This window comes from Gopherus flavomarginatus, chromosome 4 (assembly GCF_025201925.1).
Source record: "Gopherus flavomarginatus isolate rGopFla2 chromosome 4, rGopFla2.mat.asm, whole genome shotgun sequence".
Classification (NCBI taxonomy): domain Eukaryota; kingdom Metazoa; phylum Chordata; order Testudines; family Testudinidae; genus Gopherus; species Gopherus flavomarginatus.
In genome coordinates this window covers 46,480,276-46,499,417 of record NC_066620.1, presented here as the reverse complement: position 1 = coordinate 46,499,417, position 19,142 = coordinate 46,480,276, and the positions used below count along the sequence as shown (strand labels likewise).

The 19,142-nt window shown below is 41.0% G+C and overlaps 1 protein-coding gene across 13 annotated transcripts in view; it reads left to right on the top strand.

The window, feature by feature from the left end:
* Positions 1–19,142, top strand: part of LPGAT1 (lysophosphatidylglycerol acyltransferase 1) — a 947,911-nt gene that overhangs the window by 29,408 nt on the left and 899,361 nt on the right. The gene's annotated exons all lie outside the window — the stretch shown is intronic.

The following is a 19,142-nucleotide window of genomic DNA, read 5'->3' as shown; positions in this document are numbered from 1 at the left end:
TTTCCCAGTATTTTTTTGTACATCTTTTGCTATATATTTTTAAGTAGGTAAGTGAAAACAATTCTAAAAATATGAAATGCTATAGCGTGGTCATAAGTTACGTTTTAGGCATGAAACGTAGTATTTAGGTTAAAAATGGCTTCTGCAGAATCCTGTTTCATGCGAGATTCACTTGACATTTTAGGCACATTCACTGTCTAGCTATGTTTTCATGTGTGTTACTGTAAATATTGGTAAAAAGCGTAAAGAATATTTGGCAAAGTAGCAGAATCAAGAATAGACCTCAACTTTGTGTTTATCAATGTCCAGTTCACCAGGCCACAGTTCAAGTCACTGAACTTCTGTGCCGTACTTTTCACACATGAAAACTGTGGCTAAAAATACTTTATCTGTAGATGTCAAAGATTTTTTTTTTCCAAAGGGGTCCTCAACATTATTAACCAAATTTGACAGTTGGCTATTGAAGTAGAGGGTTCAAAGCATTTTGTATAAGAATTGCCATACTGGGCCGGACCAGTGGTCCATCTAGCTCAGTATCCTGTCTTCTGTCAGTGGCCAGATACTTCAGAAGGAGTGAACAGAACAGGGCAAGTAGAGTGATTCATCCCTGTCATCCAGTCCCAAATTCTGGCAGTCAGAGACTTAGGTACACCCAGAGTGTGGGGGTTGCATCCCTGACCATCTTGGCTAATAGCCATTGTTGGACCTTTCATCCATTAACTTTTTTTTTTTTTTTTTTTTTTTCTGAACCTCATTACACTTTTGGTCTTCACAACATCCTCTGGTAAGGAGTTCCACAGGTTGACTGTGCATTGTGTGGAAAATATACTTCCTTATGTTTTGTTTTTAAACCTGCTGCCTATTTATTTCATTGAGTGATGCTTACTTAGTTCTTGTGTTTTATGTAAAGGGGTAGATAACACTTCTATTCATTTATTCCACATCATTTGTGATTTTTTTTTTAATAGATCTCCTACCCTCCCTCTCCCTTTAGTCATGTCTTTTTCTAAGATGAACAATCCCAGTCCTTTTAATATCTCCTCTTATGGAAGCTGTTCCATACCCAACTATTCCATAATAATTTGTATTGCCCTTCTCTGCACCTTTTCCATGTCTAATGTATTTTTTGAGACTGGGGTACCAGAAACGCATGCAGTATTCCAGGTATGAGTGTACCATGGATTTATGTAGTGCCATTATGATATTTTATATCTTATTGTCTGTTTCCTAATGCTTCCCAGCATTGTTAGCTTTTTTGACGTCTGTTAGTCTATAAGGTGCCACAGGATTCTTTGCTGCTTTTACAGATCCAGACTAACACGGCTACCCTCTGATACTTCACACTGAGTAGATATTTTCAGAGAACTGTCCATGTTGATTCCAAGATCTCTCTTGAATGGTAACGGTTAATTTAGACACATCATTTTGTATGTATAGTTGTGATTACGTTTTTTAATGTGCCATGTATCTGAGACCAGTACAGGTTCGAGTAAGTTTTTGATCGAGTGAGGAAAATCAAAACGTGACAGACTGAAAGTTCAAAGCCACGTGGCCATTTATTGATGAGGAATAAGTTGCAACTTGGGCTGGGGAGGAGCGCTTTTACCAACTAACAATACTATTAGAATGAGAATATTTACACAACTTGAAACAATCTATTTACAACCAACAACAGGAAACCAAATGATCGGTGATTAACTGCTCACCAGAAATTAGAGCAGATACACCAAACTGAGTAAACTATATACATTAACCAAATGTTTTAAAGTACAACAATTAACCACAATAGCAATCAATACAACAATTTAACTCTCATATACTATATACACAACTTGGTACCAAGTAAGGGAGAAAAAAGGGAAGAGGCTAAGCAAACAGAATGTTACAGAAATTAGAATACAAATACCGCACTCCAGGCGCAGCTGACCAGCAGTACAGACACTGGGAGCATGACGAATTGATGGGAATTAATCCCACCCGACCCGAGCCGGCTAAATCCGCAGGAGACCCTTCTAACTGGAAGGAGGATCCAAGTCTTCCAGCTAACATGCAGATACTTCTCCAGATTTTGGTGTGAGACATGGTTTTATTTGAAAGCTCTCTCTCTTACTCGTGTCAGCATCTGATTGGTCCCTATCTCCTTCGCCTTACAAGTTCCGAGCTGGAGCCCTCCATGTAAACAGGATCTGCACACGGCACACTACCCTTATGCACATGGTACGCTGGTATTTTTGCACAAGGCACTAGCCTAGGTGACCAGGCAGAAAGAGCAGGAGAATGCACACAGCACCATAATGTTGCACACCGCACTACGGTGTTGCACACGGTACCAATGTGACCTTTTGACCGACAGTTGGCCATACAGACGCCATGTTTGAGCATAGGCTTAGGGCTGCGACACCATGAATTTCACCTGCTGTTTTGCTGCTCATTCCCTCGTTTAGTGGAATCCCTTTGTAACTCTTTTCAATCAGCTTTGAACTTGAGTATCTTGAGTAATTTAGTACTGTCTGCAAATTTTGCCACCTCGCTGTTCACCCTCTCTCCCAGATAACTTATGAATATGTTGAACAGGACTGGTCTTAGTGCAGATCCTTGGGGGACATCGCTATTTCCCACTTTCCATTGTGAAAATTTACTGTTTTTTCCTGTCCTTTGTTCCTTATCTTTTAACCACTTACTGATCCATGAAAGCACCCTCTCTCTTATCCCAGGCTACGTACTTTGTTTAAGAGTCTTTGGTGAGGGACCTCCATCAACAGCTTTCTGAAAATCTAAGTATGCTATTGTGACGGGATCCCCCTGGGGTGCAGCCTGGGACTGTGGGACCTCTGTGCTCCCTGAACTCTCTCCAGCCTGGGCTGTCTCTCACAGTGCCTTACTAGTGACCAGCAGCAGACCCCTCCAGGCGCTGTGATCACTCAGCACAACAGCATGTGGAGCCCCACACCTAGCGATACTGTCTCGCACTGCTCAAGACGAGCAATGCAGATTTATTAATTGGTTCACCACTTCAGTAATGGAAGGTGTACAAACACCAGCCTTTGTCAAACATGAGCAGATTTACCACACACTTCATACAATGTCACTGGTAAAGATAAACAGTAAAACAAAATTTATTCACTATTAAACGTGGAGTTTAAGTGATAGGCAAAAAGTCAGAGTTAGTAACCAAAAGCAATAAAATATAACCACACAGTTTAAACTCTCAATCCTATTAGACTGGGCAACCTAGATTAAGCAGTTTTTCTTACTCCACTGGATATTGTAGTCCTTAGTATACAGATTGGCCTAGATTTCAAGGGTGAAATCTCCTCTGTTGGCGTCTTCTCAGTGTCTTAGTTGTTTGAAGCATAGGTTGGGGCAGGGAGAAGGGCTAAGTATGTGTCCACTATGTCTGTTTTATACCCTCAGTCCATGTGCTTGGAAAACATAAGTCCAGATATGTCTGGGGGCATTGCTGAGTCTCCAGGCAAGGTTGAGCAATTCCCGTGGTGTGGCCTCATGCAGGTGAATCATTGGGTTGTAGCTCCCTTGCTGGACAATGGTCGTTGATGGGTTCATTGATACTCCACCTGGGTGCTGGTTACTTTCCTTGCTGTTGCCTCTGGGGAGCTAATATCTGGCTGATTCCCCAACTTTTATAGCAGGTTTTAGTGACAACCACTCAACACAATTCTCATAACTTCATATGCATCAGTGATGTACATATATGGATAGAGAAATTACCTTCAGCAGATCATAACCTTACAAGGCACACTTTATATGTAAGATCACAATTATATAAAAATGATGAATATTGGGGTTCCAGGATGCCCCCCCAGGGTATACATTGTCAAACTACATTCACTGGATCCCCCTTCTCTACGTGCTTGTTGATTCCCCTCAAAGAATTCTAGTAGATTGGTGAGGCATGATTTCACTTTACAAAAACCATGTTGTTCTTTACTGTAGTTTCAACTGGTTTGCACAGTACTGAAGTCAGTTGCCAGGAGTACCTCTAGAGCCCTTTTTGATATTAATGTAATGTAAAGCTAATTTTTTAAAAAGGCTCCAGAGGCAATCCTGGCAACTGGAGGCCATAAAGCCTAACTTCAGTACCATGCAAATTGGATGAAACTATGGTAAAGAACAGATTATCAGACACAGATGAACACGATACTTTGGGGAAGAATCAACAAGGCTTTGATGAAGAGAAATCATGCCTCACCAATCTATTAGAATTCTTTGAGAGAGTCAACAAGCATTTGAACAAGGGTGAGTCATTTGGTATCATTTACTTGGACTTTTCTGAAAGCCTTTCACAAGGTCCCTCAGCAAAGGCTCTTAAGCAAGGTAAGCTGTTATGGGATAAGAGAGAAGGTCCTCTCGTGGATTGGTAACTGATTAAAAGATAGGAAATAAAGGTCAGAATAAATGGTCGGTCAGTATTCAGAATGGAGAGAGGTAAATATTGGTGTCCTCCAGGGGTCTGTACTGGGACCAGTCCTATTCAACATATTCGTAAATGATCTGGAAAAAGTGGCAAACAGTGAGGTGGCAAAATTTTGCAGATGATACAAAACTAAAGATAGTGAAGTCCCAGGAAGACTGTGAAACACTACAAAGGGATCTCTCAAAACTGGGTGACTAGGCAACAAAATGGCAGATGAAATTCAATATTGATAAGTGCAAAGTAATGCACATTGGAAAACAATCCCAACTATACATATAAAACGATGGGGTCTAAATTAGCTGTTACCACTCAAGAAAGATCTTGGCATCAATGTGGATAGTTCCCCCAACTCCCTCATTGGTCTTCAAATTCTTTTTTTGGCTTGCCTAATTATCCTTGACTTGCTGGGGTTTATGCTTCTTTCTATTTTCCTCGGTAGGATTTGACCTCCAATTTTTAAAGGATGCCTTTTTTCTTGTAACCACCTCTCTTGCTTTACTGTTTAGAGCCATGGTGACATTTTGTTGGTCCTCTTACTTTTATTTGGGGTATATATTTAGTTTGAGCCTCTATTTATGATGATTTTAAATATTTTCCATGCAGCGTGCAATCATTTCACCCTTGTGACTGTTCTTTTTAATTTCTATTTAACTAGCTTCCTCATTTGTGTATTTTCCTTTTTTTGAAGTTAAATGCTGCTGTAGTGGGCTTCTTTGGCATTTCCTCCCTCCCCCAAAGATGTTGCATTTAATTACATTATAGTCATTATTTCTAAGTGGTTCAGCTATATTCACCTATTGGACCAAATTTTGTGCTTCACTTAGGACTAAATCAGGAATTGCATCTCCCCTTATGGATTCCTGGACTTAGCTGCTCCAAGAAGCAATAATTAGTGGTGTCTAGAAATTTTATCTCTGCATCCCATCCTGAGGTGACATGGATCCAGTCAAAATGGGGATAGTTGAACTCCCCCATTATTATTGGGTTTTCTGGTTTTGTAGCTTCTTTAATCTCCCAGAACATTTCACAGTCACGATGCCATCCTGGTCAGATGGTTGGTAATGTATTGCTACTGCTATACTATTACTTTTCAAGCATGGAATTTCTATCCATAGAGATTCTGTGGTACAGTTAGATTCATTTAAGATTTTTACTTTGAGTCTATGGTTTCCTTCACTTATAATGCCACTCCCCCACTAGTGCAACCTATTTTGTCATTCCTATATATTTGGCATCTTGGTAATACCATACCACATTGGTAGATTATCATCATTCCACCAAGTTTCTGTGATGCCTGTTATATCAATATCCTCATTTAATACCAGGAACTAGTTTAATACTTAAACTTCCAGAGTTTGTATACAAGCACTTCTAAAATGTTAATATTTAGTTGTCTGCCTTCATGTGATGTCATTGAATGGGATTTTTTTCATTTAAAAAAATTGATTTTTATCCACCCTGATTGTGATAGTTTGCAAGTGACCACTGTGACGCACCGTACCTCAAAGTAGCACCCTGTGATTCCCATATTCATCTTTGGCTGTGATATTTCATACAAAGCATGCCATATAAGATGTCATATGAAACGTCATGATATGTTGAAACCCATTGTTCTATCAAAATATGTATATCATTGGAATGTATGAAGTTAGGAGGTTTTGCTGTATGGTTATTATTGAAATATGTTGTAAAATTGTGAGTTGTCTTCTGCTAGTTCTCCAGTGACAGTAAAGGAGGTGAACCACATCCAGGTGGGTGTTAGATGACCACTAATCAGCAGGGGAGCTATAAACAAGGGGAAGCACCACACAATGGGGATTCTCAGCCCTGTGACTCAGCAAGGCCCCCAGGCGTGCCTGGACTAGTTTCTGTCCAGGGACATGGACTAAGAGTATAAAGTAAGGGACAGTGGCATCGTACCTTTCTTTACCTTTCTCCTCTCCCACCTATGCTGGAAGCAGTAAGAATGCTGGGAAGACAAAGACTTGAACTGAGGAGGCTGGTCCCAGGCTTAAAGGGAAAGCCTCTGTATTAAGGACTGTAATCTACCTGCAACATCCAGTGGGGTGAGGAAAAACTGTTTTGTCCAAATACTGCTTAGTCTAAAAAGGTTCAGGATTTAGACTGCGTACTTACTTTTTATTTTGTTTAGGAACTATCTCTGACCGTTTGTGCCTACCACTTATCACTTAAAATCTATCTCTCTGTATTCAGTAAACTTATTTTAATGTTTTATCGTTACTGGTGAGTTTGTCTGAAGTGTTTGGGAAATTGGCTCAGGTCACAAAGGTTAGTGCATGGCTGCTTTCCCTTGACAAAGTGGTGAACCAATTAATAAACTTGCATTGCTCAAGAAAGGGTCTGGAGCAGTACAAGACGGTGTATTCCTGGGGTCCCAGGCTGGTGGCGTGGGAGATTTGCTGGTGCCTTTTCCTACAATTTAGCTTGATGTGGGGCTCCATATGCTGTTGTCCTAAGTGATAACGGGGCCCAGAGAGGTTTGCTGCTTGTCACTAGTAAAGCATTGTGAGAGACAGCCCAGGCTGGAGAGTTAAGGGGACACAGTGTTACCCCAATTCCAGGTTGTACCCTGGGGATGCCGTCGCAACCACCTGAGGCAGTGGCGGAGTAATTTTAAGACTGACTGACTTTATAAACTCCAATAATGGAGGTGAAGGGAAGCTAAACTAGGGGTAATGGGATGAAAATAGAAAGAAAATGTAAGTTGAATATCAAGAAAATGAAGTGTTTAAGGGTATGCAGTAGTCTTCCTGGGGAAGAGATGGAAGCTCAGTGGGACATTTTAAAATCAAACTTGATATAAGTCATTAAGAAAATGTATAGTGGTAAACATGCCTTCATTGCTGAAGAGACTGTCTCTGTCTTCTGTGATTCTATGAAGACAGAGACTTAATAGAGTATTGATGGAGGGAGGGAAAATTAACCAATAGTGTAATTTGGAGTTGTTGCAATAATACTGAATTGAGTTAATCATAAATATGTTCTTTAGTAGTTGAATCTTTGCTTTGTATGTCATGTCTTTAGACTTTTATGCAGCGTTTGTAGTCGTGTTGATCCCAGGATATTAGAGAGGCCAGGTGTGTGAGGAACTACTTTTTATTGGACTAACTTTGGTGGCGAGAGAGACAAGCTTTTGAGCTTACACAGAGCTCTTCTTCAGGTCTATGTAAGCTCAAAAGCTTGTCTCTCTCACCACCAGAAATTGGTCCAATAAAGATATTTTGTCATCCACTTTGTCTCTCCAATGTCTCTAGAATGACTTTTATGTTGCAGATGCTGGAATGAATGGTAGAGATACTCACAGTATCTGAAGTTCTTATTAAAAGTTTTTATCTAGAGCCCCACCAAAATCATGGCCGATTATGGTCAATTTCACAACCATAGGATTTGAAATTTGATAAATTTCACATTTTCAGATATTTAAATCTGAAATTTCGGTGTTGTAACCATGGGGGTCCCAACCCATAAGGGGATTGTGGGGTGTGTGTGTCACAAACCTGTTGTAGGGGGTCATGGAATTGCCCCCCTCACTTCTGTGCTGCCTTCGGGGAGGAGGGTGTTGCAAAGTTATCTGCAGTCGGGAGAGATGCTCTTTCCCTGCAAGGCTGCTCTTGGGTAAGTACTGTCCCTCCCCAGCCCAGCCAGAGCTAGGAGCCCCCTTTGCTGGAGTGCTCCTGGGATCAAGGGGACACTGGATTCCACAGGGAAGGGCTTATTTCACGGTTTGTGACAGGTTTTTCATGGCTGTGAAATTGGTGGGGCCCTGGGTATGTTCTTAGAACTATAAGTAAAATGGTAAACTTTTTAATATGTGAAGCTGCATTTTAAGAACCTCACTCCTTGCTCCTCCTTTTCCTCTCAGGAGTATGTTCATTTTCCTTTCAGTCAATGTATGTTTGCCTTGCCTGTAGCTGGACAGTATGTGATGCCTTCTGTGCCATTAGCTAGGAATTCCTGTAATCTCAAAGACAACTGGAGGGAAGGAGTGTGACAGAAGAAGCTATTGCTTTTCTTTCAGTTAGTATTTTTAATGCCTTCTAATTTGGAAATGTTTTCTTAATTACTGTGGAACACTGATTGTTATCTCAAACAGGATATAATCAGGTTATTTCTGTTTTCACAACACGGAGCAAGTCTATTAATTTGCACAGACAAATGTACTTTTTAAAACTAATGTCTCTACCATACATTGACACGTGTTTTTACAAGATCTAGGCATATTATGTAGCCCAAACTGCAGGCAATTGCCTTCCAGAGTTCCTGAAAATATGGATATGTATTTAGAGGTGAGGGTGAGTGAGGGTCCAAACTGACCAGGTCTTACACAGTGATTATGGGAACCTTGAAATCAATGAGCCGCTGTGACAGAATATACCCCTGTATTCACACCCTATACAGTGTTGTAATAATCTTTGTATAAGGCAGGTCTTGTAAAGTATCATTCGAAAACTCATAATTTGCTGGTCAGTATTGTCCTGATTAACATGTGTGGCAATATACAAGATTTCCCTGTATGATGATAACACATCTTCCAAACCCCACTGCCTTGCTCAAACTGAGGTTGGCAAACAGGTCTGTCCTAAACAAAGAAATGTGGACTTGTCTTAATTTTCATTTAAGCAGTGAACGGAGTAATCAAGCAGAAAGGGAAACAAACGAAGCTCAAACAGCTGAGGGGAAAAAAGCAGGGAACATCTTTCCACATAGACTTTTTGTCTACTGGTGCACAGCTAGAAATGTTTTTCAAGAGAGGGACTGAAACTGTAATAAGGGAGGGACAAATACCTTAAGGGATACCCTGCCTCTCCCTGCCAATTGCATTCAGTGCACCTGTACTGATAAAGGACGCATTTGTTGGACTCTGGAAGACAGGTTCCTGATCTCTACAGGGTTTGATTAGTAAGACTGCTCAAAGCGTGTGGTAAGAAATTTTTGCTTGAATCTGATACAGTTTGTCAAGTGTTTAAGAAAGTCTTGATTTTTCTTGTAACCATTTCTGACTTTTATGTCTCTTAGATTGTAAATGAGTAAAAGTAATCTCTTTGTAGTTAATAAACTTGTTTTATTGTTATATCTAAACCAGTGTGTTGAAAATTTGAAGAGTCTGGGAAACTCCATTTGAGGTGACAAGTTGTGTGTATGTTGTTCTTTTTTTAAAGAAATAAAGACTATAATAAAAATGTGTTGTCCAGGAGAGGGCTGGGCAGTACAAGACATACATTTCTAGAGGAAAATCTAAGACTGAGGGTGTGTTGGGCGAGAGGGGGGCGGTGTCACTCTGCAGCATACCCAAGTGTGACGAACTGGGAATGTTCTTAATGTTTGCTCTGAATAGTGTGTTGGTGCCTCAGTGTCCCCATGGCAGTTCTTAAGTATCTGGCAGAGCAAAGGGCCAGTGCACCTAAATGCCTGGCACTCTGTCTCCTAGCAGCTGGTGGCCTGGGCCCCTCCTCTGCAAAGGTGCCAGCTGAAGGTGTTGGAGACAAAGGGATCAGGTGACCTCCTGGCCCAGGAAAGGAGCTGAGCAGAGAGGAGGGGCTGGGAGGGGTTGTTATTCTGGAGCTGGCTGAGGGCAGACGTGGAGGGTCTGGCTCACTGACCCCCAGAATGGACCCGGCCGAGGGATCCGGTTCTCTGTACCTACGAGCTCTGTTTTAGACCCTGTTCCTGTCATCAAATAAACCTCTGTTTTACTGGCTGGCTAAGAGTCATGTCTGACTGCAAAGTGGGGGTGCAGGACCCGGTGGCTTCCCCAGGACCCCACTGAGGCGGGCTCGCTGTGGGAAGTGCACGGAGGGGCAGAGGATGCTGAATGCTCCAAGGAGAGACCCAGGAGGTGAAGACATGTGAGCTGCTTGCCCTGAACAAGTCTGCTCCGAGGGAGAGGAGGCTCCCCAAAGTCCTGCCTGGCTTGGTGGGGAGCAGTTCCAGAGCATCGCCCGGGGACTCCGTGACACCAAGGCAGGTGAGAGCTAGAGTGTAACTCGCGTGTGGCTGGCAGCCTGCAGTTACACACAGACACTCACTGTGGCTTGCAGGCTGGAAGGCTGTTTTTGAGCATCCCAGGTGGGAGCTACTCTACAGCAAGTCATTGTAAGACACCCGAGATTGCAGGACAGGGGTAACACAGCTGCTCAACAAGCTGGATTGTATCCTGGCATATCACAGTTGCTTATCATTTGTTTTATTTCTAACTAACCTCTGCCACCATTCCCAGAATTCCCAATTCTGTCTCTCAAAGACGTCAATAACAAAGGGCAAATAATTATTTACCAACTGTATTTCGCTGGTGTAGCTGAAGCAAGGTTTGACCAGCCACTCTGGATGGTACCAGACTCTGTATAATACTGCATTATAATAAAACATAATGTTAGAATTCAGAGAGGAATGTATTAAATTTAGTAATTCATTCAATTTTGGGGTTCTGAGGCTTAGAACAACTTTCTGATGTCAGAAGGGAAGCAGAATGTACTTATTGTTTTTATGCTTTTGATTTTTATGGCTGAAAATTTGCATAGGTTGAGTGTATTTACAGGACCCTGATAATAAAAAATACACAATACTACTTTATTTTCAGTCTTTCCAACTCACAACTTTTTTGTTGTTGCAAGTCTTGAAATACTTTTTTGTTTTAAAGCACCAATTACTGGATTTGTGTGACTGCTTGAGAAATTCGCTTAAAGCTAAATGTCTTAGCCCTCATGTTTGCAGAGAAAAGCTTGACAGCATGACCTGAAGGCACCCTAGAGGCTCAAAATCCAGGAGGCAGATAAATTGAACCCCAAATTTATTATCACATAACTGAAGCCAATCGCATGATTTTTGTGGCCCAACTTATGATTTTTGAATGTTTGGGGGTGGCAGCATGTCGCCCTTCCAAAACAGAGAGCCCTCCCCTGAAGGAAACAGGAGCTTCGAAGATCCTTCTACCCTAGAACTATTTATTGTGGGCTCTGTATCTTTATTTGTGGACTTAGCATGGCAATTTTTGCGATTTGGGTGAGACTGCAATCAGGAGGGAGAAATGCACTGTATCTGTGTTCCTCTCTGCATGTCTTGTAGTGGCTTCTGGTAGGAGACTTCCCTCATCATCTCCCCCTCTCTTACCTCACCCCAAAGGGATATATGTGTGTGTCGGTTTAAAAATAATAAACTTAGATGTTTCCTCAGGACTGAAAGGCATCCAAATGCCTATAAAATTATTTATTTTGACTCTAATAGCAGGCTGCCACTGTAGCAGAGCAATTAGTGCTATATCTACACTGCACTTTTTTTGGTAAAATTTTAGTCGCTCAGGGATGTGAAAAACATTCACCCCCCCCCACTGATCAACAAAAATTTTACCGATTTTGAAAAGTGCTGGTGTGGACAGTGCTTTGTCGGTGGCAGGTATGCTTCTGCCAACAAAGTTACTGCCCCTCATTGGGGTGGTTTTACTTTTGTCAGCATGAGAGTTCTCTCCTGCTGACAAAGAGCGGCTAAACTGTGTGCCTTACAGTGGCACGGCTGTGCCATTATAAGCTGTGCAGTATAGACGTGGCCTAATACTGTACTGAGAGAGCAGGAGTAGAAAATTAAACAAATTTTCAGTTAAAAATGAAAGCAAATACGCAAATGAGTTCATGGATATTGGTTAACGGTGCTATGCCTTAATTCACATAGTTGATCCCTTGCAAACAATGTCTAGATTTCTGAATCTCCTCTCTGAAGAGGCATGCCAAAGAGTATAAAATGTATAAACAATCTTTACGTTGGTATGAATTCACTACACGTGAATAGATTGGGTACCTCTCAAAGCTTTTTAATTCTTTCTCTCTCCAAATGTGTTTAATCATGATTTATAAAGTTGCAAAGCGTTCTTAGAAATGTCTACTGCTATTCTGGTTGCAGAACCGGAGAGCAAAGCTCAATATTTCAGCCATAAATTTGGGAAAAAAATGTATTTTTTTTTAATTGTTCTCATGCTAATGGCTCTAAACAAGAGTTGTTCATAGAAAGCTCAGTAATCTGTAGGATTTTGAGAAAATGTGGTCTAATTTTGGACTGTGCTTATGAAAGTGCTATTAGTGATGCTAAGGACATGGGTGGATATTGACCCTTTTTGCTTTATGAATCTTAGATAGATTTGCTTCTCCCTTTCTTATACTTAATCTTTTTCTTACTGGCATGCTGTCTTTGAAGCTTCATTCTTTCTCTTGAGGCTCACTTCCCTACAGTTATATGTACTAGTTCTTGCAAACGCTGATGCAAAACTGTGTGATCCAAAATCTGAATTTGGAGCTCTGGGCGTCCTGTACATGGACGCTAAACTACCCTTCTGCTCCCTGATATGGCCCTTCCAGGCCAGAATTGAGGTAGCTGTAGGTAAAGCTTTTTCTGCTTCTAACCATGTTGTTTGTGTATTTTTTTTTTTTTTTTTTTTTTTTTTTTTTTTTTGTGGGTAAAAGATTTCAATATCCAAAAGTCTTAATCTGGCAAGTTTCATCAGCACTAAATTCACCATGAGTTTAAAATTGCTGTCTGAAAATTAGTATAATGAAATCTCATTTAACTGAAACAGGGCCAGGTCCCCACTTATTGCTGACGTAATTAGGCTTCAGATAATAAAGGCATAATGCTCGGGAGAAGGAGCAGCAGAGAGGCCTCAAAAGCTGCCTGCAGCTTAGTGCTTGTGGGTAAGGCTATGATTTTATCATGGAGCTTGTGGAAATCACAGAATTCATAACTTCTGAAGATCTTCATGACTTTAGCCCACAGGCGGTGGGGGTACCCTGCAGTTCGCAGGCCCCCTTGGGTGGCAGGAGAATGAGTGTCCCCGGAGCTCCCAACCAGGCCCCTGCAACTGCCTAGTGGCTCCCCATTTTGTGATGGATATTTTTACTAAAAGTCAGGGACAGCTCACTGGGTTCCATGAATTTTTTTCTTTATTGCCTGTGACCTGTCCGTGACTTCTTTTTATTAATAATATCACTGAAAAAATCTTAGCCTTATGGATTTATGAGCTTGATCTGGCCTCCATTCAACTAAGTAGGAAAATTTCCCATAGACTTGAATGGTGCAGGATCAAGCCCTTGGAACAGAGTTTCTGGGACACCTTCTCTCATCCCCTTTGTCCCAGGTATGTACGCCTTCAGGAATCTGTCCTAAGCTGGCTGTTCATAAGCAGGGGAGCCAGCCAGATGGCTTTGGAGTCTATGCTTGAGGTTGGTGAAACCCTATGCACAGATTTCAAAACTTGATGGTGCTCTGTAACTTGAAGGTGGCAGGTATGTCCTTAAAATATCTGGATAATTGAGGTTATTCTGCATACTTTAAAAAAAAAATTACTCCAGTATCTTTTGCTGTTCATTCTTGTGAGTCATTCAGTCCCATGGGCCATGGTTTTCCTACCCTTGCTTTAGGACTATGGTTCTCAAACTTTAACAACCCAAGAACCCCAATTTTGATTTATAATTTTTCCTGGACCCCTAGACCCACCCGATCAGGCCTCGTCCCACCTCTTCCTGCCTCTGCTCCACCCCTGCCCCTTCTCTTCCTCACCACTTTTTGCCACCTCCCCTGAGCACGGCCTCTCCCCACTCCTTCCCCTCCCTCTCTCCCTCCTAGTCCCTTCAGCATGTCACTGAACAGCTGTTCCCCCTGCGTTCAGATAGCACTGGGAGGGAGGGGGGGGGGTTGAGCAGCAGGGCCAGTGGACATGATTCAGCCCCCTCCCCTGAGCACTCCGTGTCCTTGCTCCTCCCGCTCCGTCCCAGCGCTCCTGCACGCCACTGAACAGCTGTTCCCCCAACATGCAGGAGGCACTGGAATGGACGGGGAGGAGTTGATCAGCGGGGCCTGTGGACCCCAGTTTGAGAGAAACTGCTTTAGGAGAAGAGATGCATCTTATCACTGCACATACGTAACTACAGTGTAACACCGCCATAAGCCACTTAAGACTCTACGTGCATTGTCCTAGCTCTGAATTCCCACTGAAATAGAACTGTTCAAATACATTGAAGTGTTTGGAACATTGAGTACGAGACGTTCCAAGTATATTCCTGTTTTTGTTGGGATTAGATATTTTGTATACTTTTTCCTAGGCAAAAAAGAACATTTCCCCAAAATTCCCAGTCTCTTCAGTAGAGAAAAGCCAGGTTTCCTGTACCATCTCACCTCCCTCAGGTTTCTTCAGGATATGGCAAATCACAGACTCAAAGGCCATAGTCAACAGATATTGTTCAGATGGTTGCGCAAAATTTTTCTCTTTTTGCCTAATGGTGTCCATCATTCTTGATGTTCTTCAAATTTTTGCCTCCCATGACCAGCTTTCTTTCTGATAGCACCGAGGAAAGGAAACTGGATATATGGTCATAAGTTTACTAGTAGCTAGTGTTGCAGGAGATTGCTCTGAAGTCTTTGGCCTCTAGCTTTGTATAGGTAGTGAAACTTGAATTGTGAAACTTGGCAGATGGAAGTCCAAGTATACAGAAATATGTAGTAAACTAAAAGGTTGCCCAAAGGCAGGAGAAAAAATGAGACCGCTTTTTAACTTTGTCATCATCTTGTTTAATAACCAGGTAAATAAGCACTGAAGAAGTCAGGCATTTGAAATGTAAAACTTTTCTTTTGAAACAAGAATAACAGTTATGTATGCAGATAAAGTAAGCTTGATGTGTACATGCGAGAGGTTCTCTTCCTTTTAATTATGTCAGTTGAGTTTAATTGCTAGGGACAGCTAGCATATTAGTAAAGGTATACAAGTTTTCTGCTCCCTCTTGTGTTGAGAGACAGATAATATCATTGTGCTGAACTGGCATTTGCATAAACATAACTTATTTCTGGAGCTGCTAAATTCAGTATCACTGTGAGATGCAGTGTGTCTTGGCAATGGGAGGAAGTTAGGAGAGGAGCATTTGCTGCTGTTCAGGAGCCCCCAGTGACACACGTTTCTCACTGAACTGTTGCCTTTTTATGGTGAAGAACAGCAGTATCCCTTTGTTTTGCTGCCACACACCTGATGTTTGAGCTGTGTTTTTCCATTCATGGAAGTGAGTGCAATCCCACAAACATCCCTTAAAGAAAAATGCACTCATTTTCCTTGTCCTGACAGTCTGAAAGTTTACAAGGGCAGGAGTGCCTGCCATGATAGGACTATGTATGTATTACATTGAAGTTTAAAGGGACACACCATTAACTTGCAATTAGACTTTTAAAAAAAAAAGTTAGTAGTGTCAGTACTGTACCACACCTGCCTCATTGATTGGTGTCCCTGCCAATTTTATGGGGGTTTACCATTATATTTTCCTTTAAAAAAATAAAAAAAAATGGCAAAAACAAACTCATCTGGTGCTGCATGCAAGACCCATGTGAACAACTGTGGAGTCTGTCTAACGTATAACCAATTGGTTGACTGACTGTCTGTCTTTGTAATTCAATAATAAAAATATTTTTGAGACCAGATAACCAAGCTTAGCCAATTTATTGTCTAAAGATCAAGTAGTACAATGTGAAAAGGAGGCATACATACCACTCCTCCCAGGAAGTACTTCTCATGCAATGTGTGGTTCAGCTTGCATGGAAGGTGTGCTCCCTTAATAGGCATTCAGAATGAGCCATATTGATATATTTCCCAAAAATAAATAAATTTTTAAATAAATCTTGCAACGTTTTGAACAGTGGAAATGACTGCAGTTTAAAAAATTGACATTTGACAAGGAAATGGCCCTCGTTGGGCAATCCCCTTGTTGAGCAATCTGGGGAAAAAAGTGGTTTGACACAGGAAGAGTTAGGTGCCTATGGAAAATGCACTTTACGTATGCATAATGTATTTTTGGGGAGAGGGAGCGGAGCCAGACTTCGGAAGCACAGCTTATGCATTGGTAAATTGTCAATTTAGCTGCATAGTGAAAACATACTGAAATTATGCTTTAATAAAGGATCACATACTATGGTATTTCTCATGTGAAACTTAAAATCATCATATTTTCCCTGTAACCTCAGATATATGGATAATATCTCTCTCTCAGTACTGTGTGTTAGTTTGTCTATATAGGTACATGATAGATGAACTGTAAACTAATTCTGGGTTCAGGTAATCTGTTCCAAGTAGGATTCAGTTTATAACCTGAAGGATTAATTCAGGGAGAGACAAAATTCGTGAGAGAGAGAGAATTTGCAAATGGTCAAGGAGCCAGTTAGGGATAGGTAGAATCTTCCACATATGCGTTAAGCAAATAGAGGAGGATCTGTTGCTCCTCACTGTGGACAGAGGTCAGGAGGATGTTATATGGTACCAGTAATCTTTCTCCCAATATCAGTTGTCTGATTTGTTGAGTTGGGGTCCAGATGTAGAATTTAACTTTTTGTATGCAAGACTCAATTCAACACTATATTGTACCTTTCAGATATGACCAAAAGCTCTGGAAGTCTCCTGAATTCTGAGAGTGCAGTGCTATCTGGATTTCTGAGGATTCACAAATTCCAAGACCAGAAGGGACCATTGTGGTGATTTATTCTGACCTCCTGTATAACACAGGCCATAGAACTTCCCCAGAATAATTCCTAGAGGGTATCTTTTAGAAAAACATCTAATCTTGATTTAAAAATTGCCAGTGATGTAGAGTCCACCACAACCCTTGGTAAATTGTTCCAATCGTTAATATCCCTCACTGTTAAAAAATATACACCTTATTTCCACTCTGAATTTGTCTAGCTTCAATTTACAGCTACTGGATCATGTTATACCTTTCTTTGCTGGCTTGAAGAGCCCATTATCAAATATTTGTTCCCCATATAGGTTTTTGACAGTGAACAAGTAAGATTGAGCTCCTTGAGTCTATCTCTGTAAGACATGTTTTCTAATCCTTTAATCGTTTTCAAGACTGTTCTCTGAACCCTCTCCAATTTATCAACATCACTTTTGAATTGTTGGCACCAGAAATGGATACAGTATTACAGCAGCAGTCACACCAGTGCCAAATACAGAGGTAATATAACCTCTCTACCCCGATTCTAGATTCCCCTGTTTATACATCCAGGGATCGTGTTAGCTCTTTTGGTGACAGTATTGCACTCAAACGCTCATGTCCAGCTGATTATCCACCAGGACCCCTAAATTTTTTCAGGGTCACTGCTTCCAGGGATTGAGTTCCCCATCCTGTAATTATCACCTGCATTCTTTGTTCCTAGATGTATATTTTACATTTAACTATATTAAAATGCATATTGTTTGCATACTGACTGCTTATTAAGTAGTCCAGATGACTCTATATCGGTGACCTTTCCTCTTCATTATTTACCACTCCCCCAATTTTTGTGTCTTCTGCAAACTATCAGTGATTTTTGTTTTCTTCCAAGTCATTGATAAAGTGTTAAATAACATATGGCCAAAAGCTGATCTCTGCTAACCCCCACTAGAATCACGCCTGTTTGATTCTCTATTTAAAATTACATTTTGAGATATGTCATTTAGTCAGCTTTTTATCCATTTCATGTGAACCATGTTAATTTTACATCGTTACAGTTTTTTAACTCAAAATATCATGCGGTACCAAGTCAAATGCCTTATAGAAGTCTAAGTATATTAAATCAACGTTTTGACCTTTATCAACCAAAGGAGGAGAAAATAAACATAAAAGGTGTACTTTTGGTAGGGCTTGGAAATCCATGTTATGCACTGAGTACTGTTTCCTGTCTTCAGCGGGTATTGTGTTGCTGTGCTTAGTTCAATTACTGTACAGATGATGGATGGGGGAGAGTAATAAGAGTGCAATTTACTGAGACACCTGTATGATGAGCCCTTCTCTGACTGGCTGAGAGAGCTGTTGCTGATGGCAATCATGGAATGTTGTACTAAAGACACGGTGTAAACTTCTGTAGGACAGAGTGATAGAGGTGAACTCTAATATCTCCCTCTCTCTCGTGGTGATGTCAAAAACTGGTATGTTGGTCAGCCAAGTAAGAACTTCATGAGAGAGTGAATAAACCTGCCAAAAACAAACACCCCCGTCCTCACCAAACAAAAAACACTTGATCCAGCATTTTCCTCCTGAACATAATAGAATTTCTTTACTGCCTTTCCTCTCTTTGTAGTCCTTGCCTCTAAGTAACTGGGCTTATAACTGAGGAGGGATTCTACTCACTCAAGTCTTTGCTCAGGGAACAGGCGCGCGTGTGTGGTGTGTTGTGTTTTAAAGGTCTCTTATTTGAGCAAAGTTTTTACTAAAATTTCATCATTTCTGTGCTCCTGTAGGAGGTTGTCTCTTTCATTTCTAAGTTTAGTCATATTGTGACCATCGAGTCAAGAATGTTGATGTCTGCCTTCTGACCTGTTCTGGTAGTTTTGCTTGTTCTTGTAGATGTTGAATACCACAGCTGCTGATTGACATCTGGTCACTGCTCTTGCCACACACATTTTTGGTCTCAGCTATACTAAATAATGACTAATTGTTCCTGTTCTTTGAACAACTCATTGTTTGAACACACACTTTCTCTCCTACAAATAATTTTCTTAAGTGTGGAGAAGTTGTAGGCAAGCTTATGTAGCATAGGATATTAAGCATGTTAAATTGTCAGAGCGTTTTTTTGTTTAACCAGAACAGTTTCTTAAGAATAAACATGGAGGTGAAACAAATGTGGAGACTAAAATTTGATGTTTTGTGCCACTTCTACATCCAATGAGGGGAGACAGCTCAACTTGAAAGAT